Source organism: Gracilinanus agilis, chromosome 2, assembly GCF_016433145.1.
Source record: "Gracilinanus agilis isolate LMUSP501 chromosome 2, AgileGrace, whole genome shotgun sequence".
Lineage (NCBI taxonomy): Eukaryota > Metazoa > Chordata > Mammalia > Didelphimorphia > Didelphidae > Gracilinanus > Gracilinanus agilis.
Window position 1 is genome coordinate 637,402,324 of NC_058131.1, and position 7,840 is coordinate 637,410,163.

The following is a 7,840-nucleotide window of genomic DNA, read 5'->3' on the forward strand; positions in this document are numbered from 1 at the left end:
TCCAACTGGGTGAGAAAAAGGGAAAACTGGATGGGGTAGGAATGAGGGATTAGCTGAATAAATTAGACAGTCTAATAAATTAGTGAAGATTCAGAACATCTTCAAGAATTCAGTCAAAACTTTCCATATCTTCAGGTCCTTGAAAGGCAGTTAGGAGTTTTCACAGGAAACTACCTAGTTCCTTACAGAATTCAAAGGGGCACCTGGTTCCCCTGTCATATTAAACCCTGTCCAGTTGCTGGGCCTGGAAACTCTGTATCCTCAGCTTCTAGAGTCAGCCTTTCCATATGCCCTTTGTCATGTCTCATCTACTATTTTCTCCACTCAACTTTCTTGACCATTTCGATTAATGTAAAATCTGTCACCTTTCTTCCTCTCTCCACCATCATTTCCCATATTTATTATCATTCCTTACTTTCCCTTTTCCTCTTTCTTATTTTCCTGCTATTCTCTTTTCTCCTCTTCTACCTTTCCACCTCCTTTTTTTAAAAGACTTTTTCCTGCCCTTCCTCCCTTACCCTCATTCTCTCTTACCCCTTTTTTTCTTCTTTCTTTACCTCATCCCTTCCTTCCCTTCCTTCTTTATTTCTTTTCCTTTTCTTACCTCTCTCATTTCTTATTCTTCCATCCACCCACCCTCCCTTCATTTGTTCACTTGTTCCTTCCTTCTTTCTTCCCTCTGAACCTTTTTTTGATTTCATATGTTGTATATGCTTGTCTAAAAATAACATGTGTATATTCCATATATTTATATATATCTAATTTAATACAGTGTAGCTGGCTGGGATGATCTATTATTCAATGTGATCACAACTGAGGGAGTTTTAAAATATGTATAATATAAAGTTAAGTCTCAGATTGTCTGATTTGGTGACAGAAAGAGTGAGCCAGTCATTCTGAAGACTGTTTCTCACCTCTTCACAGGTGAGATGCCTTTTCCATTAGGATATGGGGAGATTGGATGGGGTTAGTGGAACTCTAAGAAAAGAGACAATATAATAAGAGAATTCGAGAGAGGAGAGGAAAAGGAAAGAAAAAGAAGAAAACAATAAGAAGAAAAGACAAGACAAAACAAAATTAGAAGAGAAGAGAAATGGAAAGTAGAGGAGAGAAGAAGAGAAGAAAGAAAATGAGCTAATGGGTGAGAACTTAAGTTGGGAGTCTGGCTGTGGAGGCCCTGAGCCTAAGCCCAGCCCAAATGAAGGACGATTTCCTAAATTGTATTTCAGTGTGGGGTCTTTCCGGGTTAATGAGCTGACATCATGATTAAAGCTGACCATTTGTAATGTGTCTTGACCTTGCTGAAAAGCCTTGAAAAGGTTAATGTGGTAAAACAGGACAGCACCTGCCCCTCACTGGCCAAAGTCTGGCCTGCACAGAACCCCAAACCCTCACCCCTTCCTCTCCTACTTCTCTTCCCCTACTCCTAATCAATTAGTCCATTAACAAGTCTATCAAGGAGTTAAGTAGTTAAAGATTATGCCTCTGGTCTGGGTAGCCATCGTCATTTCACTCTGGTAATTATATTATAAGTACTTTATTCAATATCCCAGGCATAACATGGTGGATGGAGTTAATGAAAATGTCATTTTAAAACGTCTTGACATTTGTCTGTATTGATTTGTATTTTTCTCCCCACCCTTGATTTGATTTGGGGGAGTAGAGAGAGTTGTTGGTGGGGGAGAATCACATTTTTATAAAAAAGAAATGACAGAAGCTGGTTGATTTTCTAGTTGTTTGACTAATTGATCAGCTTCTTGAAAAACTCTTCTTGTGCATGGAAGGAATGCATATGGTATTCTGATGGCTATTCCTATTATGTTATCTTAAAAAAGTAACTCCCCTTGATGGACCTCAATTCCCCCCTGTAAAATGAGGATGTTGAACTGGATGATCACTATTCTAAAACCATGGCTCCTTTGGTTGAATTGGGTAGCAGGAGAAAAGGTTCCTGGGATCTTGAGGCACATCCACAATCTCTCTGGAACTCCCACTTCTCTTTTTTCCTGAAAATTTTTGCAAAATTGCAATGCCCTATTAGACCTATTAGTGGTCACTAAACTGATGCAAATGTAGCTTGGAATTGAGCCTTGGGTATCACAGAGGTGAAGTGAATTCACAGAAGGACACAGCCTTGTCAAACCCCTCATTTTATAAAGGGGAAAAACTGAGGCCAAGAGAAGGGAAGTCAGAGACAGGACAAGTTAGGTGTGCTTCAGGGGGGAAATTTGAAGCTTATAACTCCTTCTGTTTATCTTGGTATTGAGCCTTCTCAGTTATACATTCAATTTATATACATTCATAAGATTTAGAGCTGGAAAGGGCTTTAGAGGTTGTCTAGTTCAACCCCACATTTTACCAAAATGACAACTGAGGCCTGGAAACAGAAAACCAGGACCCAAAGACTCACAGGACATAAATAGGAAAAAATGAGATAAGAATCCAAAATTTGTCTCCATATCCAAAGCACATTCCCAACACATTATACCTACTCTTCCCAATTCCAACAAAGGGGGAATTTTCTGACATTAAATGTTGTAACACTTTCTAAAGCATAATACCAAAACAAACCATCTGATCTTTTAGTCCTTTGTGTTGTGCTTTAGACAAATAGCTACTCTGTTTACTCTAACAGAATAGAGTTATTTGCCCAATGTGGCCCAGCCAGCATGTAGTGATTTCCAGGTTAGTGATGTTCTCTCTGTGTTTATTTCCCTTTTTCCTCCCTCACCTCCATCCCCAGGTTTGGTCTGTCTATTCCTTTCTTTTCTTTTTCTCTTCCTGGGAAGGACTCCTAGTAGCCTCACCCAAATAAACCCCAATTTTCTGTTTTAAGACCTGCCTTGTTCTCTTTCAAATAAGTTGGAGAAGTATACTATTTTTAAGAGAGGACAAGAAAGAGACATTGTAGCCTAAGATCCATGGGAAACTCCCAGAAGTGTTCAGCTTGGCCCTAGAAATACATCAGCTTTTGGTATCTTAGTGATCATAATGGCAGGAAAGATCTGAGGAGGATATTTGACATTATAACAATAATAATGATGGAGACAGAGATGGAATTGATTTCTGGGTTTGAATCTTGCCTGAGCCATTCACTATATAACCCTAATACTGTTGAGGGCACCGAAATAGTCAACAAGCATTTATTAAAGACCTATTCTGTGTAGGCACAGTGTTAAGTACTGAGGGTACAGAGAAAAGCAAAAATAGTCCCTGCCCTCAAAGAGCTCACTTTCTAATGGTGGTGGACAACATATCAATAGGTATACACATTTGTGGTTTTTGTTGCTGTTGTTCAGTTGTATCTGACTGTTTGTGACCCTATTTAGGGTTTTCTTGGCAAGATACAGGAATGGTTTGCCATTTCTTTTTCCTGCTCATTTTACAAATGAGGAACTGAGCAAATTGGATAAAGTGACTTGCCCCAGGTCTCACAGCTAGTAAATGTCTGAGGCTAGATTTGAATACAAGTCTTCCTGACTCTAGGCCTAGTACTCTATCCATTGGGCTACCTATCTTCCCTAGCACTCTCTCTCTTTCATATATATATATAATCATATACATGCATATATATACTAGTGCCTTTTCTCTGAGACTCTGAGATTATTTCTTTCTCTCTCTATATATATACTACATATATATACATATATATGGAGAGAGAGAGAGAGAGAGAGAGAGAGAGAGAGAGAGAGAGAGAGAGTGAGAGAGAGAGAATTAATTGCAGAAAGTAGGATTTAGGTGAGACTTGGAGAAAGCCAGGAGGGAGACGAGGAAAGGAAAAATGCCAAGCATGGGGAACAGTGAGTGAATAAGGAGGTCCTCCTCCATGACTCACTTTCATTCACCCCACATATCTAGTTCATTGCCCAATCTTCTCATTTCCACCTTTACAAGGTCTCTGTAATGCATCTCTTCACTCCCCTAACTGCAACCTTAGTTCAGGCCCATATCAGTTCTTTAGCTCACCATGCCAATAGCCTTTTAATTGCTTTCCCTTTCTCAACTCTCTCCTTACTCCAATCTGTTCCCCATTCAGCTTTGAAGGTGATTTTTCTGAAGTATACAGTTTGATTATGTCCCACTCCACCCCACTCCCAGAGAGTCCCTAATGGCTCCCTATTACCTTCAGAATCAACTGTTCTCGCCTTTGTCATTGTCCAGCATTTAAAGCTCTTCAGAACCAGATTCCTCACTACCCTCCCATCTTCATACACTCTACTCTTCTCCAGATACTCTACATTTGAGCAACACTGGCCTATTTGCAATTCCTCACCTAAGACACCCTGTCTTTTGTTCTGCTACTTTACCTTCTTTTAGTTTCCCTGGTTTGTTTCAGGTCTCAGCTCCTCCCCCATGACCCCAATGTCATTTTCTCTCAGATAACCTTACATCTGTGTGTTTCTTGTACCTATCTACTTGTTTCCCTATGAGAAGGCAGGATCTATTTTTTTTCCCCTTTTGTTTTATCTTTTTTTGCTTAGCACAATGCCCACTATATAATAAACACTTAAATGCTTGTTGACAATCTGCCTGGGGCTTTTCTCCTCTGCAAAATGAAGGGTTTGATTTCATGATCACTAAGGTTCTTTGAAACTCTAATTCTATGATACTATGACTTGGGTTCAAATCCTGCCTCTGATGCATACTGGCTATGTGACCCTGGGCAAGGTACTTAACATTTTAGTATCCCAGGCAACTTTCCAAGACTAGAAAATAAGTATTAGGTGCAGAATTGTATTGGTAGAGGGAACTCCTCACCAGGAACTTATCAGTGAAAATCAATGAAATCACTGGTGTATGTCAAAAAAAATGGCCATGACTCATTTCTAAAGAGCTTTACAGTTTTAAAAACTAAATTATGTGACACAAGTTATACAATTCTGTTATTCTGTTTCAGAATTGTGTGGATAGTGCTTTTTTTGAAAAGTCAAAATGCTACATAAATATGATGATGATTCAATTTATTGATATGGAGGGGGCAGCAAGGTGGATTGAGAGCCAAGCCTAGAGACAGGAGGTCCTAGGTTCAAATCTAGCCTCAGAAGTGCCTAGTTGTGTGACCCTGGGCAAGTCACTTAACTCCCATTGCCTAGCCCTTACCACTCTTCCGTCTTAGAACCAATACACAGTACTGGTTCTAAGATAAAAGGTAAGGGTTTAAAAAAATAAAAATAAATGTATTGATGTGGAAACTGAGGCTCAACTAGGTAAAGGCTTCCTTTTCTGCTGGTTGCCCAGCTAGCATGTCACAGAGTTAATACTTGTACTTGGGTCACAATCATTTGTGCCAAAGTATATTCCAGTGGCAAGGTCTTTCAGCATACATGGCAGCATTTCTAGCACCCCCCAGAACAATCCATGTTTCTCTCTTTTTTAAAAAACCCTTACCTTGTCATAGAATCAATATTAAATTCCAAGGCAGAAGAGTAGTAAAGGCTAGACAATTGGAGTTAAGTGACTTGCCCAGGGTCACTCAGCTAAGAAGTGTTTAAGGTCTGATTTGAACCCATTTCCTCCTGACTCCAGGCTTAATGCTCTAGATACTGGACCACCTAGCTGCCCCTCCATACATTACCACTTAACACTTCTCTCAGAAACCAAACTGCAAGTCCTTTTTACTGATTTTCCTTGAATTGTCTCTTCCAAACTCATGATGAAGGATTGATATTTGAGAATGAAGGATAGGAATGAGGTGACTCAAAGGGGGTTCAATGAAGGCTATCTTTACACTCCCTCCCCCATCTATGTGAGCTGAATTGCTTACAGAATATCCAGACTGCTGGTGGAGTGGGGTGGGGGGTCGGGACTAGCCTACAAGACTGTGAGTTCCCTTGATTTCCCCTCCTTCCCTAGAGAATTATTTTCTTCTCTTCAGAGTCTTGGTCTAGGATTTTTGGCACCAGAGAAGACAATCCTTTTTGCCTTCTAAGTCTCTCTCTAGAAACTGGGAGATTTCTCTGGTCAAGATGGGATATGTATATTTCCCCAAGATCAGGGAGTTGTCCCCAACAACTTGGATCAGGGAGGCACGTGCATAACTTGGGGAAATATGAAGGTACCTCCCTCTACTTCTCTTTCCAGCCAAAGTCAGGTTTTCCAATTGAACTTTCCTAGAACTCTATTTTTCTCTCCCACTTTAAATGAAGCAAGAAGAGTTTGTTTCCTGGCAGACCTTACAGGCTCTTGCACTCCCGATGGTTCTGAAAAGGGCATGTCTTTGTGAAGTCTGGAGATACGAAAGGCATTTAATGAAATCAAAGACGTTTAATTAATAGCCAACAGAGCCTGGGGCACCCTCTGCAGAGGCAAAGTCTGGAGGAATGGGGGGGAGGGCTCACAATCTACTCAAACCCAGACTGAGCAAAGGAGCAAACTCTGTCGAGTATTAGCTCCCCTAAAGCAAATTATTTTTAAACACTGCACCTTGCATATAGTAGGTGCTTAATAAATTACTGTTGAAGTAAATTAGAATAATTTCCATTTTCCTTTTAGTTAGAAAGAAAACTTTATCCTAAAAAGACTTAGAGGAGGTGGATTTTTAATTCCCCCCACCCCCTAGATTCATAGATGAAAAGAAGTGACAGGGTTTCACCGTGTTTTGTTCATGAACCATTTCGGTAAATGCGATGAAATCTATGAACTCCTTTTTAGAATTTTACATGTGTAAAATAAAACAATAAAATAAGAAAAGAAACCAACTATGTTGATATACAACTATCAAAATAGTAATACGATCAATTCACAGGACCCTGGTTAAGAATCTCTTATCTAGTTCAACACCTTTATTTTTTACACATTAGGTAACGATGCCCTAAAGAGGTTCAGAGACATGTCCAAAGTCATACAGCCAGTTAGTAACAGAACAATAACTAAAACTAGGATTGCAAGCTTCTTACTATATCACATCGCCTTGTTATTAGAATTGGAAAATCTTGTGGTTCCTTGAGGAGACGCCGTTTAAGTCCTTGACTCTGACCTAGTCTGAGCACTCTGCAGGCTCCTAGTTACCGGTCTCCTCCCTTTCTTTTTCCGGGACACCTAGCCCAGTAGTTGTGCCAAATAGAGGGACACAAAATGACCTTTAAAGCCCATTGACTTTCAAGTTTGGACCAGGGTCGAAGGTGGGGCAGAGAAAAGGTATAAGAACTCCTCAGAAATCCACATATATGGCCGGATACTGGGAACTGGCTTCCGAAAGGTAAGGGGAGGAAAAACGCTAGAAGATTATGATGCGAGAATTAATTCACATGCTCCTTTGCCCTCCCTGCCCCGGTGCCTGATGCTGCCATAGTTCAGAACTATCTAAGTTGGCTTTCTGAGAATCCAGTCCCACCAGAGCCCGAAGATTCGAAAAAGAGGAACAAGGCGGCGCTCAGGACCAAAGCATAGGAGTTTATTAGCATCCTCTCGGTTCCTATTAGCAACAAGGTTTGGAAACCCAGCTCTTCTGCAACTGAAGGCAAAGAACCAATTTCTCTGACTCCCCCGATTAGTTGCAAAGATTCTCCCCATCCTTTCTCTGCCCAGGTCCCCAGAATAGAAAGTTGGCAAGGGAAAGGGGTGGGGGTAAGCAGGGGTCTAAAATTTTTTGAAATTTTCCGGGGCTTGCTAGCAGCGCTGTGATTGGTCACAATAGATGTAACCTTCATGCAAATGAAGCCGCGACGCCACCCAGCTGCCTGGAAATCAATAGAGACTGGAGAGAAGGGGCATTCGGACCGGGGCAAGCCCAGGGAAAACGTTCGCCAGCACAGAAACGCAAACAACTACGTTTCTCTCTCCCCGTCCCCCTCCCCATCACCTACCCCCACCCAGCACAGAAAGAGACAGCGTTAACCTA

At 40.9% G+C, this 7,840-nt stretch overlaps 1 protein-coding gene across 1 annotated transcript in view; it reads left to right on the top strand.

The window, feature by feature from the left end:
* Positions 1–1,123: 1,123 nt before the first annotated feature.
* The window catches only part of HMX2 (H6 family homeobox 2), a 10,162-nt gene continuing 3,445 nt past the window's right edge, over positions 1,124–7,840 (top strand). Inside the window, exon 1 of the mRNA XM_044662616.1 lies at positions 1,124–1,141. The gene's annotated coding sequence lies outside the window, so the exon portion shown is untranslated. The remainder of the gene's footprint in view (positions 1,142–7,840) is intronic.